The 16424-nt window shown below is 30.4% G+C and overlaps 1 long non-coding RNA gene across 2 annotated transcripts in view; it reads right to left on the bottom strand.

Moving 5' to 3' along the window:
• Window positions 1–4174: 4174 nt before the first annotated feature.
• The window catches only part of LOC142328477 (uncharacterized), a 28899-nt gene continuing 16649 nt past the window's right edge, over window positions 4175–16424 (bottom strand). For both annotated transcript variants that reach the window (XR_012757285.1, XR_012757284.1), the window contains exons 2-3: window positions 15470–15764; window positions 4175–11536 (exon numbers count right to left, since the gene is read on the bottom strand). This is a non-coding gene — a long non-coding RNA (uncharacterized LOC142328477). The remainder of the gene's footprint in view (window positions 11537–15469; window positions 15765–16424) is intronic.

Here is a 16424-nt window from a genome sequence, read left to right as displayed (position 1 = left end):
GTAAAAATTTGGTTTTGATCAAGTAGTTTTTTTGTGTATCCTAGACAAAAAAACCTCTATCTATTTATATAATAGTATGTATAAATAAATATTGAAAATATATTCCTATAGATATTGACCTCACTTTCATGGGGAGACCAGATCTGAGGTAATTTAATTAAATTTAGTGTTAGGGAACTCTGATGGAGTTGCAATATGGGAGGATGAAGGCATTAACCTGGCTGCTTTAAGCAGACCAGATCAAAAAGCAGAATTAAGTTTATTTTGAATAATTAAAATCACTGGGGATTTCCTAGGAATTCTTGGGTATTTGTGGAATGGAGTTAATGATTAGCTTAATTTTGTTTGATGATAATTAACTTAAACCATTGGACTTTGGCACAGTTGGATCAAAATTTGCTCCTATTTTATTTTGTAATATTTATATGGTGCAGGAGGATTGAGGTATTTCTTTTTTTTTTTTTGTCTAAATTAAGACTGTAATTAAAATAAAGTCTTGCTCTTATTGGTTCTTTATTACTTACATGGTAAAAAATATACCTTTACTCTGGTTCTTTTTCATTTTGCACAAGTCTTTTACTTACATGTTACTATATAAATTTAATGTAGACACATTTGCAGTGAATTCTCAGATGTCAAGGGAAGATAGAGAGTAAAACAGAAAGAAAAACCCATCTATATGATTATTTGCTTCATATTTAATGCAAATCTAATTGAAATCACTAGACTATTTAAATTCCATTAATTAAATGATAATATAGCAACCGACAAAATATTCCAAAATTTTTCATGAAAATATAATATAAACAATAATTTACTTTTTTCTTTGGGGATGTTGTTTCTAGGTTTTAAATAAAATAAATTATTTTAAATATTATAATAATAATAATTTATTTTTTTAATAGTAGGGGTGGCATATTTATATTTTTGTTAGAAAAAATAAATAAAATTTTAGTACTATTGTTATCTTTGTTAGTTTTGTAACTTAGTACCTGTACAATTCATTTTAAAAAAATGTTCAACATAAATTGATGGGTATTGTTTTATGTAATTAACATTCTTTCGCTGCTTATTATTGGTGTGGTAATGTACGTTTCATCTGAAAGACTAGGTTAAAATCTCAGTCAGATTTCACATTCTAAGTAGCTAAGAGAATAAATAAATTATTATCTTATATGTTCTAATTTATTTTTTAAAATAAACCCTTTGATTAATGCTTAGTTAGCATTTAAACATTTTTTTTTCAAATATGAAACACACCATTTTTAGAAATGATATAAAAAAATGAATAATTAGTTTTTATTTTAAAATTTTAATTAGTTTTTAACATTTAAAAAAAATTATTTATAGAAGTATTGTAACACTCCAATAAAATTTATAAATAATTTTTAATTTTACTTTTTTTTGTAATTTTGTTTGTTTTATTATTAGAAGGCTAAATCTAATAATATTTTTTTAATTTATTGTATATGGTACTGGACTTATAATAAGGAAGAAAAAACTGAAACGCATAAAATTTACTTAACTCATGTAATTAATGAATAACTGTTTAATACAACAAGATTTTAGTTATAAAATCATTATGGTGATGACAGAGGCACTTAGCATGTCGACTGAACTGCTAACATTCACTCAATGGACTGTGCTTGGCTATAGTAAAGTATGTGATAACTATAGTGTTGAAAGAATGAGGGATTCTTGAAACATTTATATTTTAGAAAAATTATATTAGAAACTGGAATTTATATTAATAAAACTCTTGTTTACATAACTTTGGTTGTTTCATAGATATTTTTTATGAAAAAAAACTTTTTTTATCGTTATATATTGTTAAAGCACATAATGTTCACTTTCAAAATTTGTCTAGCTAGTTTCAAAAGTGGCCTATAGTACACGCCAAGAACGCGAACGTTAAGCCCCAGATTGAAACCATGGGGAAGTGGGATACGGGATGCTGCATTTTTCAGTGCAGATGCTCCTAGGACACACAAAATTTCCTTTTTCTGTGTGTGAATGAGCCAGTAGAAACAGAGAAAATCATTGGATAAGGAAAGATTGGCCAAAAAGAGAGCTCATTAGAACCTGGAACCAAAAATGTACTTCAAAAAGCTCTCATAGTTAGGCTTGATGAAGCAATTTGTCAAAGCCTTTCCAAAAGAAGATAAATGTTTGAGAAACAAATGGAAGTTACAGAAAAAAAAGCCTGGGGGAGCCTTTAAAGTAGTAGTAACTGAGCAATAATAAGGATCTGAACTTCAAATCAATCATCGAGAGCATGCTGCATTAGTACAGAAATTAGGCTGTTCCATGAGCTTGAAGGTTTACTTCCTAAATCCACATGTGGACTACTTTCCTGAAAATTTCGGTGCTGTTAGCAAAGAGATGGGTGAAAAATGTTGTCAGGACATGAAAGAAAAGGAAAAGAGGTATCAAGGAAAATGGACTTCTAAGATGATGGCAGACTACTGCTAGAAGTTACACAGAGATGAAAGTTACACAGAGTTAAACAGGAAGCAGAGTGTAAGCCACCCAAAGAAACTTCTGACACATGGAATAGAATTGTAAGTATCTTACATACTCATGAAAAGGATGGGGAGAAGAGGGGAAATGGTTTCCAAAGGCACAATGTACCTCATAAAAATTAAGGATTAAAATAGATAGAAATTAGGCTTACTTTGTGGCAATTTTCATTTGAAATTAAGGGGTCAATGAACCCCCCACCCTCCTCTTCAGACCACTCAATTGTTTAGCATAATATACTCGAGAATGCATAACATATGCTAAAAAAGTGAATATATTATATTAATTTATTACAAAAAAAAGTTATGTCTATTTTATTGTAGCACACTTTCACAATCTTTCATCTTTTTACAAATTTTGAAATTTGTGAAAAATCCTGACATGATGAAACAAAAATGAAGGTTATTTTTGTAATGAGCAATAAAAAATACATAAGAATCAATTAACAAAAACTAAAAAACACATCCATCGCAGGCTTGTGTAATTATGAAATGTTAACAAGCATTAGGTTATGGTAACACCCACTGGGTTGGTCTAATGGTGAACGCGTCTTCCCAAATCAGCTGATTTGGAAGTCGAGAGTTCCAGCGTTCAAGTCCTAGTAAAGCCAGTTATTTTTACACGGATTTGCATACTAGATCATGGATACTGGTGTTCTTTGGTGGTTGGGTTTCAATTAACCACATATCTCAAGAATGGTCGAACCGAGAATGTACAAGACTACACTTCATTTACACTCATACATATCATCCTCTTAAGAATTATCTAAACGGTAGTTACCGGAGGCTAAACAGGAAAAAGAAAAAGGTTATGGTAACACCATATGAAGTTCAGTACTCTGAATCGTCAGTTACATTTTCTCAGCAACCACTTAACTCAATTAAATCTCAGTTAAACAAGTTATTTACTTCGTAACAGAAAGAAGTGAAAATCCACAAATATAAAATTGAGTAGCCCCCCTATTTTTGTTAAAACAGAAGTACCTATTATTGTAAATTGTACACTTACTTAACTGATGGCAACAATTTTAAATATTATTATTATTTTGAGCTTTAAAAATTAATAGATTTCTGCTGAAAGAGAAACTAAAATAAATTAGATTGAAGAAATTGAAAAGGATGTCCCAAGAGGTACGAATTTTAAGATTTCCACTGAATTTTAAGGTTCATTTTTCCTGATCAATTTAGTAAAAATTTCCTGACTTGTAATGGTATGCTGTTGCCATTTACTCCAAAAGATACATAAATTTTTTTTTTTCAGCCTCTATCATCCCCATAGCTGCCCAACTTACACTGTGTTTCCATTATTTATTATTACATTTATTTTTAAAATGATTTTTTTACAATATTCATTTAAAATTAAGCAATTTTTTGTGATAAATTATTTTAGTAAATTACATTGTAAAGTACAAAAAAAAGCAAAACTAATAAGTTTCTCGCATAAAAATTATCATGGTAACTAAAAGTACCACAGATAAAAATAACTGACTTGCACATATGGTTGCTAACTGTTACAAAAAACTAGCCAAGTAAAAAAAAAACAATATTTAATAACTTTGTTTACATAAAAATAATAAGATACACAGATTTCAATTTAACAAAGAATATAAGTATGATCACAACTTAAAGGAAGATTAAAATCAATGTGAGTAAAAGTAACACAGATAAGAAAACTATAACAGAACACCTTATTTTGTAGAGAAAATAAATGTTACTAAGATTTACTTGAAAAATATTTTGTCATTATTAGTCCAGTGTATTAGCAGAATGCCATCAAAGTACGGTGCAAGGCCATGATTGATGACAAGAACATTTAGTAGCTCCAAGCTAGAATTTTGATGCTATACAAATATCAGGAAAAATAATTTTAAAAGTTACAGCAATATCTTCATGTAAACTTCAGTATAACTTATTTTATACAACAGTGAGAAACCCACACACAATCTCCACCTTAAAGAGACATCATCATTACAACAAAAAGTAATTTGTTTTGTCATTTTGCATAAATGAAGCCCAGGATTCAAATGTATCATTTGCTGCTGAAGAGCTATTACTCTTGACTAGAACTAGAAGATTTGGGCAAAGAACACATATATGCATCACAACCACTATTCTCACAACTGTTGATTAAAGGACTTCACACAGTTTACTGTGTGAAGTCACTGCCTTTTGACCCATATTGCCAGTTCCAAAATGTTTTACAAACATCACAGAAAGCATGATAAACATCTCTACAGACTGAATTCTGAGGGTAATTTAATATCTAACCACTCGTGAGTAAACAGTCTTTTTAAATGGCATTTAAAAGCAATTAATTACCTAAAATACAACAAACGACATGGTCGTTTGAGATAAATTCCGAGAACAGTTACCAACCTTTAAATTTTTCAACAGCAACTTTTTTTAAAAATTTCACAGTGAAAAAATTAACTGCAATTTGGGATATTCCTCCTTTAATATAAAAGAATTATTGGGGAATGCAAATAAAAACAGGGTATGTTAATGGCTGCTTAAAGCATGTAGTTGCAACGCACTGCGCGAAGGATTGCCACTTTGGCATTACTTAAAAAATATTTATTAATAACCAACATAATTGTTTTATTTGATAATAAAAATGCAAAGATGGTTGTGGAAAGAAATGGATTGGAGAAAAAAAGAAGAAAATGAGTCAAACATAAAAAAAAAAAAAAATAGTGAAACAAAGAATAAAGTAAGATTTCAATAATGATTTAAAAAAGAATAAGGAGATAAGCAGTGTATACACACACAGTAAGAACTATTTGACCATTAAACATAGAAAAATGACATTTTTAAAAATGCTACAACCTCAAAACAATTATTTTTTGATATGAGGCCACCACACTCAAACCCCCATGGTTGGGCACTAACAATTTTAAATGGAAAGGGTAAGAATACACATCATTTTTAAAAGACATTGATCAAAAAACATTTTAAAATACAAAAGTGATAAATCATATTTTATTTTTTTATTTATGTAATGTGTTAAAGATTCAAAACTAAAACCTGAATATATACACACATCTACCACTCACACCATGTAGGTTGGACAAAGTGGGGAGCTTTAATCTAGTCTTAATCACCAAACTAGTACAAGGTAAACAATAAACTTACATCTGATTACACTAAAATACAAATCAATCAGTTTTCTGTAGAACATTGTTTATTACATTAAAAAAAACTTACAATGTACACATGAAAATTAATAATACTAATATTTCAGTGGATGTTAAAGTTCTGACTTCAAAGACACATTATAAAATCAAACTATATCATTCTGAAATCTTTTACATTATGAACGAAATGTTATACATTAACACAAAAAAGAATTACAATTTATATAATAATATTATAATCTATTTCTAGAACTAAAATTCAAATCAATTTCACCTTTTATTACAAGAAAAAATATTTTTAAATATAACAGTCATATAAACTTGCAATAGTAAAATTTTAGCAAATTATTTGTTGATAACTAAAACTGCAAAAAACCCAAAGAAACGCTATACTGTTTGAACCAATAAGTAAACTAGAAAACTCAAGTTCCCCAAATAAACAAGTAAAGAAATCAAATCTCTAAAAAATAATAAAGCATCTAGTGAGGACTAAACTCCGCAACTTTTAAAATTATGAAGATTAGCATTAATATATTTGATCTATTAGAGAAATTATTTTAGAGCATTCGGACGACAGAAAAAAATCCCACAAGAATGGCAGTTTACTCTAATTCATCCTTTACACAAAATGGAAGTTAATAATTGTAGAGCCCTGAGGTAGATAATCCCCACGTCCGGAACACAACATCTATGTTCCACGTCCAGGGCGGCAACAGCTGTACTTACGTATATTACATGTAGCTGGCTAACAGGGTTCCGAGTAAATTCCTCGGTTATGCGCTTTTTTAAGTTTGTCCTGTTTCCAACTTCAGGTCACTAAATAGACTGGTTTTTTCGGCTACCTGCAGGAAATGGAATAATAAACGATTTTGGAAATGGACTCATACCACTCTTAGAGCTGGCGATGTGGCGGCCAGGGTCAACGTAATTGCAGGTGTAACGGAGACCCTTCCGTTGTCCGCATGCCCCCTGCGATGGCAAGCATGTAGCAATGGTGCCCATGTATGTCGGTGCATGGGAGCTCTGAAAGCTTCGGTGAGTAGGAGCCTGGACATATGCCGATTCCACCGGAGTACCGGATCGGACCTCCAAGGTTAGTAGCCCTGGATTGGGATGTACCCCGGCGGCTAGCCTTGCTACAGAAGGGATCAACCGTTCATGAATATTGAACAATCAAACGTGGCAGAGGGTGCACGTAAACACCCTCGTTTAGAATCCTCCGATTCGCCACAAGCGAAGAGGAAAAAGAGCAAAGTGTGACAAAATCAAGAAAGATGCTGATAGAATCAGTAAAGATTTACGTAAAAGCTTATTTGGCTATAGTGTACCGAAGCCAAGATTTTTCATTATTACAAAGGAGAATGGAAACTTCCAAAAAGTTAGTCCATTCTTAATCGCAAAAGAAGTTACAAATTGTGCTGGTGGTCCCGTTAAAGAAATTCGAAAGACTTTTAATGGATTGCACGTCGAAACTATCAACGACGTGCAAAGCCAGAAAGTCCAGGCGTTGAAGAAGATCGGTGAATTTGCGGTCTCTGTTCAACCGCATAGCACACTGAACTCATCCAGAGGAGTTGTTGTTTGTCGCGATCTTCTTAATTGTACAGAAGAAGAAATTGTACAAGAAATGTCGAGTCAGGGAGTAACTCAATGTCGCAGACTTACTATGAGAAGAAATGGTGAGATTCTTCCTTCGGCCTCGCATGTTTTAACATTTAATAGGACGAATCTTCCTGAAGAGGTACGAGCTGGCATCCATCGGCTTGCTGTACGAGCATTTATTCCGCAGCCAATGAGATGTTTCGGACACACAGCAGTTAGATGTGAAGCGCAGGAAATATGTATATGTGGAGAAAAAACACATGAGGGTGACCCATGTAAAGACCCTCCAACCTGCGTTAACTGTAAAGGGCATCACTATTGTCGTTCAAGAAACTGCCCTACATATAAATTAGAAACAGCAATTCAGAAAGTTAAAACGAAGCGAAGAAAATTGTTAATCAGCGTACACCACGACCATCGACTTCTTACGCAGAAGCAGCGGCTGCCCCTTCCACATCTAAAATTAACGTGGAGCAGTTGCTTAACACGATGGCTCCAAGTCTTGCGACGATGATTGAAAGAATCATTGATTCAAAGATTGAGTCGACTGACTCATCGGATGGAACAAACTAAACATGAGAAGGCTCACTCTCCGTCTGACGCCATTGACATGAGAGACGCACCAGCACAGTTTAAATCACCAGCTAAACCTGCTATTACTAAGCCACCAACTGAAGTAAGAATAAAAAATCTTGACTTATCTAGCAAAGAGAAACGGATCACTCCGTCGTCTAGTCACAAGCTTAAAGAAATTGTGACAAAAAAATCTGAATCTACAGAAATGGAGGTGCAAGTTATTATTGAGAAACCACCAGACGAAGAGAATATAAAACCTGTACCAATAGTCTCCAAAAGCGCAAAGATCAGCTTCGGTGAGAACATCTATTTCAGCTGGACCCAGTACTGCAGTAGAGATAAGAGTCCAGCTCATCCGCCGCTGAGACTGCATCGCTTATTAGTTTAGATTCCCTAGCAAAGATGCTAACAGCACCGACGAAACTTTCATCAACTGACGTCAGCCGCAGAACGTCACTGGCATCCGAAAGAGAGGAAGACGATGCCATGTCTGAGGCCTCAGATATGCTGTCATCAGAGGTTGAGACCGTCAGAAGAATGGAGAAACGGTGCAAGAAAGGATGGCCGAAAGGAAAGCCTAGAAAGTAATATTCTGGATTCGAAGTTAGAAGAATGTAAATTTTTTGAACATTTTTTGATTCATAAGAATGTAAATTTTTTGAACATTTTTTGATTCATAAGAATGTGAATCATTGAACCTTAGCCCCAAGTGGGATGGGGCTAATGACCAAAGTAGTCTATGCCTATAAAAACCTCAAAAAAAATATATATATATAATTGTAGAGGAATTTCTCTTCATTCAGTAACCTTTAAGATCTAATAAAAGTTGTAGAGAATAGAAGAGAAGAGCACATTAATAAACAATTTGGAGAATATATCAGGGTTGTATAGAAAGGGAAGACTTCAGCAGAACAAATAGCACGTGTAAAATTAATAATCTGAGTTAGAATGTGAAATACAAAAATTATACAATTAATTACATTTTAAAATGGTATATGATTCTGCTGGGAAGTAGGAACAAATGATACATTTTCTAATAGAACAAACAATTACCAATGCTTTTTCTAAAGTTAAATTTATTTGGAATTGTCAGAATAATTAAAATAAAAAAAGGTATAAGGTAACAAGACTATTGACCCTGATCGCTTTTAATTGTGTTCTAGACAGTCGTAAAAGGAAAACAATGAAACTGAATGTGGTAGAACACACAACCTAACCTAAAAAAAAAAGTTTAGGTTACAAGAAGGACAATCTAAAAATACATTATTTTGTTTTTATGGAAAATCAAGCAATGATTGCAAACAATTTTGAACTAGCAAAAATTCAAACAGAAATGTTAAAAGTAATGGCAAAAAATAAACCAGGATTATATATTTCCTTTGAAAAAACAAATGTTTGATGAATATTAAAAATAAACCAAAATCTCTAAAAACTATCATAAAGAATTAAATTAATTAATTCGTCAAAAAAAGTTCTTAAATATAAATCTCTTAAAATATACAATAAAAAACTTCTTAAAGAAATGTAACAAGGTATTTTTTTTAAATTCTTAATTTTTTTAGACAAGTTTTTACCTTGTCAAGCAAAAAAAGTAAAATAAAGCATTTAATAAAGTATTTTCCGACAGTATATATTTTCAAAAATATTTTGGTAAATTTTCAAGTATCAATTCATATTTTAAGAGTTATTACTTAAAGTAGTAGAGATGCAGATAGAATTTCAGAGCATGGAGAGTGACCACCTGGCATCAAGTCTCTGCCCTCTCCTATCCATTCAAAAACCTTTTTCTAATGTGAACAGAATGTATTTGAAATGTAATTAAAGTATTATGATTTGAAACGTATATTTCAAAATGTTAATTTTAGTTGATTCAAGGTTATCGAACATTTTTAATAATGTTTGTTAGTGTGAAAGAAAAAAAATTCACAACCAGGAGATAATAAAATAAGAGATTTTTAAAGAAACTGATATATGAAAGAAGCAGTCATTTTTTTACAAGTATGTTGGTAAAAAATTAAAAACTTCAATGAATGAGTGGTCAATATTGACAACAGGCAGATATTAGATATACACTTCTTGTCTGGTTTTAATATTTGAAAACAATACTAAAATCTAAGATATGTGATGTGAAGTAAACTTTAATGTAAAATCAGAACAAAGTTTTATTTGTATAAAGAAGTTTTATTTGTAATCAAGAACAGTTTTATTTGTAAAGAGATTATGAGAAAAACTATTTCATTTGAGGAAAACTATGTCAAAAACAACTCTCAATTGTGAACTTTACACACATACAATGTGTCTACACCACTTTTTCTGAACTGATGGAATTCCTCAGCACCTATCAAATTATCTAATTGGCATGAATCTAGGCTTAAAATGTTAATAACGTCATCCACATATTATAAACTAGAGTAATATATAAATATATAAGTAGTTTATAGCCTACGCCAGCCTTTGTGGTGAGAGTTCTGTTCTAGTGTCTCTACCTTTAATCCGGATGTCCTGGGTTCAAATCTTAGTCAGGTATGGTGTTTTTCGCATTCCACAAAATTGCCATTTCATCTCATCCTCTGACGCAATATCTAATGATGGTATTACATCAATGTGAATGATGGTTAACAAATTATAAACATTAGATAATTTTGTTATACTTGTTTTAAATTATAAGATTTTTAAACATCATAACAATTCTCTAATATGAATTATTGAGATGTCGTTAAGTGTAACTCTCGTTAAAAGATTTTTGACAAACGTTACAAACAATTTTTCTCTTTGGTGTGTAAATTAATATGCTTCTTTAAATTACAAAGATTATTAAAAACCTTTTGGTAGAAGCTACAAACTTGATAAAAAAGGTTTTGGCAGAAGTTACAAATATAATTTTTCTCTTTTGTATGAATATTTAAATATGAATTTAAAGAAAAACTTTGATTAAAAGACTTCTGATGAAAGTTGCAAACAAATTTTTCATTTTTTTATGAATATTAAGATGTTCTTTAAACTAGAAGGATGACTCAAATCCTTTTGGCAGAATTTACAAACATAATTTTTCTTTTGTATAAATATTAACAAGTATTTTTAAATTAGAAGGTTAATAAAAAAAACTTTTGACAGAAGTTACAAACATAGTTTTTCTCTTTTGTATGAATATTAAGTGCCTTTAGGATTAACAAAGTTACAACTTTACGAGTTGACAAAGTTACAAATATAACTTATATACAACAAAGTTACATATATAATATATATATATATGAATATTTAAATGTAACTTTCTACTAGAAGTTTCATTAAGACTTCTGACAAAAGTTATAAATATAATTTTTCTCTTCATTATGCATAATAAGGTGAGTTTATAAATGATTATCATGAATAAGACTTTTTTTTAAGTATAAAAGTTATTTTTTTTCTTTTTACAATGAAAATTAATGTGTCTCTTTAAATAACATTTACATCTGAACCTTTCATCTCATTATTCATAAACCAATTTCTTTTCTTTCTGGATATACAACTTGTTTTCACTAATTATATTCTTATAATTTTCTCCTGTTGTTACATTACCATATATATATATATGCACACTTACAATCACTGGATTTAAAATCAATTTTTTTTTTTAATTCCATCATATACGGAATTATTTATGCATCTCTTGCAAGTAATACAATGCTTGATACTTCCCTTGATGGTTCCTTCATTGACAGTAACCTGTAAAATTAAAAAATTTATTAATTTAAATTATTATTGTAATTATTAATTAATTACAAATTGCAAATGAAAGGGAGAAACCAAAAATCAATGTCCAATTTTGACAACAAAAATAGCATCAGTTTGTTTTTTTCAGGAGTCCACTGTTACAATGCATATGTCCCTCGACATGCTTTGGTGCTCTACTACACTTTTATTGAGTTATCATATTCCTGAACAATGCTTCCCCAAATGTTGGATCAGACAAGAGGTCCAACTGCATAGCCACCTAGACTCCCAGATATCACTCTTTTGGCCCTTTTTTGCTTGGGGTTTTATTACAAGTTGTAACAAAGAAAAGTTTGAGATTTAGACGATTAAAAACAAATAATTGCTGAAGAACCATATATAAATGTGGTCTAATAATGCCGCAGATCCTCCTAAACACCTGCCAAGAGTTAGATTATTGTCTAGATGTCTGCCAAGCTACAAAAGGTGCATACATTGAAGTTGAATAACATACATTAAAACATGAAGAGTTGCTGTTTATTTAAAAAAAATTAATTATATTACCTGGTTCTCTTAATATAAGCTGTATACTTTCACACTATAAATAAATACTTTTAGACCTGATAGTCTGTAGATAATATTTATTATTTATATATATTTTTTTTTTTCTAAAATTGATCCTTTTGAAAATCATATTCCTCTGCACTATACAAATTATATTAATCCAATCAACCCAAGTACAGAATAATAAAATAAAATAGGATGGCACCTACACCTTATTCCATAATTCAAGCAAAAGGACTTTCCCAAGTCCCTCACATCTTCAGTTGCTCTAATAATTTTTCAAATCATTCATACCAAATTACAAATTAAATTTGAAATCAAAAATCCTATACTATAGGTAAGATAACTTTATACATTTTGGAGAAATACTATATATATAAATATAACAGGAAATTCACTTGATCAACTTGCAAAGAGAATGTGAAGATGACACACTGGGCTGGAGTAGATGGCAGCACTTATTCAGATAAAAATAATGATCCATTATAAATCCATTCATTATATAATAAATTATATATTCACATACATACAATAGATTAGAGTAGTCTCACACACACAACCATTAATCTACTGTTGTTAGTTGTAAACTATTCATGCATCAGTGCCGTAAAGTTTCATTCCTTGATTGTTTTTCTATAAAGAAAAAAGCCGTGATGGATCATGGAATGGGGTGGAAGCTAATCAGAGTTTTGGAATCCTTTCAAGGAACACACTGAATATTTGCTGAAAAATTTACAAATGCCAGTATCCCAGAAAGAGTAGCATACACAATTCAGTTAAAAAATGGCATATAACAGGGTTGATTTCAAATTGCATAACAAAATAGACATCCACAAAATAGTTGCAATTTTTTCCTTTAGGTTATTTAAAGGACTGGAGTTTATAAATTGAAATCCTACACTACTGATAACTGAAGGCGAGAGGAGTTCACAATAAGAAACTGAAGTCATCGATAACATTTTGCATCAGGTGACTCTCAGTATGATTACTTTAGCAGCGCTACATCAGCTCCGCAGATAAAAAAAATTGATGCGATTAGTCTATATTAACTGTTTATTATAAACAAATGAAATAATGTTAATGTAAATAAAAATAAAAAAATCACAAAAAGATAATTCACAATTCAGAGGGCACTAATGAAAATTATTTTGAGCATATATTTATGTATATTTTGATCGGAATGCAGATATAAATTATGCTTTTTTTTGTTATGAGAATTATTTAAAAATTTATCACAGAGGAATGTTGTTTCCAAAAAGAAAGAAAATTATTTAATTGTATTTTAAATAAATTGGTGGAAAGATTTTTCAAATGATTCAGCAACTCAGAATCACAGTAGGGCCCTTTTTCTTGTAAGATGAAGTATTATGTTGAGTTATACGAAAACAGTACTGTTGTATGGTTCAATTTAGATGGATATTGTTATTTTTAAAGAATAAGTGACAATTTGTTTCATCAAAGATTGCATATTCATAAATATAAATACAAAGATAAAGATTTAATTTTCTAAATATAAGTCTACACGACTCATACTTATAAGCACCAGATAATGATCTGACAGCCATATAAAGAATGAGCCCTAACTGGCTATTTGCACACTTTAAAAATCTAAAAAGTAATAACTGGATGAGAACCTGAAAGAGACAGAAGAAATGAAAATAACCCAAGACTACAAAGAACATTTACTATGAGAAACAATGAAGAAAAAGCAACTGAAAAAGTGAAATATGTATACAGAAGAAATTTGATTTAACAAGCAAGATTAAAACTGTAATTCAACCAAACATAAATCGTGTAAACTTATGACATCAAGCACTGATAATAGTTATTTAACCCCTTACCAGTTTTTGACAATAACTACCTTGATAGAAATAATTTATCATCCACTTTTTCACTGAAAAGTGCTGCTAACGAAATAATTCTTCAATATGAATTGATCTGTTGTGATGAGTTTCAGCAATGTGTATAAGTCTAGCTACACTTTTACTAAAACGGTAAAGTGCTAGTAGCACATTGTTTCTCTATTCTATATGTCTTGTTCTGAACAGCTGTTACTATGCATTTTTTTGTTGTTTATCATTCTGCAAAGTTGCATTCATGTTAGTTTTATTTGTATGTTATTTCTTTGTATTATTGTTTTCATTACTTTGCTATTATTTTTGTGTAATTTTCAATCGCATTTTTATTTCCAACTGTTTGTGTCTATGGATGTGACCGTATGTAAATAACAAATAAAGTTGTTTACTATAACCTTTATTGTAACAATTAGATATTAAATAATATTATTTATTAGTTCAACATGACCTGTTTCATTAAGTTGGACTTTTACATGATTTAGCTGATAGCGATTCAGACAGTGATTCTCATTTTCTTGGGGTTATTAATGACAGACAAGCATGATAACAGGATTTACAGCCTCCTGTTTATATAGGAAAAAGACCTTGAATATCAGTTTCTAAAAAAAAGGCAAAACATTGGGCTTAGAATGGTTGATATATGATATTACTACAAAAGCAAAGTTTTGTACTGCTACTGGTACTCCAGGAATAAACCTCCCAATTGATGACCATAATAATGTATATTTATTATTCAGATTATTTTTTACAATGAATTAGTTGATATTCTAGTGAAGCAGACTAATCTGTCAAAAATTTCTTTAAAAAAAAACTAAACCAGTTTTTGAGGTTTCACCTATGGAAACAATGATAATGATTGAGATTTATGTGGAATTGATCAGGAATTATTTTGAAGACACAGTGGAAGAAGAAATATAGTGAACAGATGAAGAGGTTTTAGAAAGAAAAGGAAAGAAAGCCTGGTTCAAGTACACACGCTCTCCTAAAGGGGAATTGGAAATAATAATAATATGTATGAATTAGGGAATAAACTGGATGTAATCCAAAATTTACAGTGGATAATCCATAATACAGTGGGATGTCAATTTTCTAGATGTCTAACTAACTGGACTGCTTAAATACAGATAAAGCAACTTAAAAAAAAATGTTTTTCTTACACTAGATATGTTTTACTGAAACTCGTTTACTTTTTTAAATTTTTTTTTAGTTAGTGTCTTATCCATTAAATATAGAACGATATGTGCAGTGCATATATGTTAAACCTTTTTTAAATTATTTTTTCAATTTTCTAAATTTGGCCTTGGAAGGTCCATCCAGATAACTGGTGCTCCACTGTATGCAAAATCTAACACCCTTAAAATTTTTTGATTTATAAGTTGGTCTCTTCAATTACTAAAGGATCTTTTGGAAAAATCACCATTCATCATATCAGCCAGTTCCTCTTTCAGTTGTACTAAATATACTTCCTACAACACATAAAAAAAATGAATGCTAAAAAGTAAATCTGTATCTCTAATTCACTTACCACAGACATTAACGGTGCAGCCACAGTCAAATTATTATTAAGTGACTTTAATGGGCCAGGTTTTATATGGGAAAACCTAGAAAATGTTTCTTACACCAAATTTTATCATCCAGATTTAAATGTTATAAATGCTGCTACTAACAATTGAAGAGACCGACTTAGTTAAATCAGAAAATTTTAATTTTCTGATTTAACTAAGTTGGCCTCTTCAACTGCTAAAGGATCTTTTGGAATATCACCATTAATCATATCAACCAGTTTCTCTCTCCTCTGTAAGTTGAACTAAATCTACTTGCTGCAACACAAAAAAAATGAATGCTACAAAGTAATGTTTATTATTTTTTTTGTATAATTTATAAAAAAATAATTTGTGTCTAATTCACTTACCACACACATTAACAGTGCAGCCACACTTATATTTTACTATTATGTGACTAATGGGCCAGGTTTTTTTTTGTATGGGAAAACCTAGAAAATGTTTCTTGTACCAAATTTTATCATCTAAATTTTAAATGTTAAAAATGCTGCTTGCTGTTAACCTTAAAGATTTCTCTACTAATTGTAATCTTTTACAATCAAATAATATGTTACAGTAATTCTTCTGATTCAGTTTTTTCTAATCTTACAAACATTAATGCTAATGTTTATGGTAAAAACATTATAAATGTACGTTATGGTATAATACATACCAGATTATAAAAATATAAATTTTGTAAGATTCAACATTTAATGAATGAGAGTTTGATTCTAAATAACATTTGTTTATTTTTTATGTTGCCACATTAGCTTGAAGCTTGTGTGTGGAAGATGAAAATGCAATTTTGTAGCATAAGATAAATACCATGCCTGACCGGAATTTGATATTGATCATGATATAGAGATTTTTGCTGAGGAATTGAAACTATGTATTACGGTGGTCACTATGAAAGATGGCGCTTGTGTTTAAACTATTTGA

Source organism: Lycorma delicatula, chromosome 7 (assembly GCF_047948215.1).
Source record: "Lycorma delicatula isolate Av1 chromosome 7, ASM4794821v1, whole genome shotgun sequence".
Lineage (NCBI taxonomy): Eukaryota > Metazoa > Arthropoda > Insecta > Hemiptera > Fulgoridae > Lycorma > Lycorma delicatula.
This window is presented reverse-complemented; position numbering and strand designations above follow the sequence as displayed.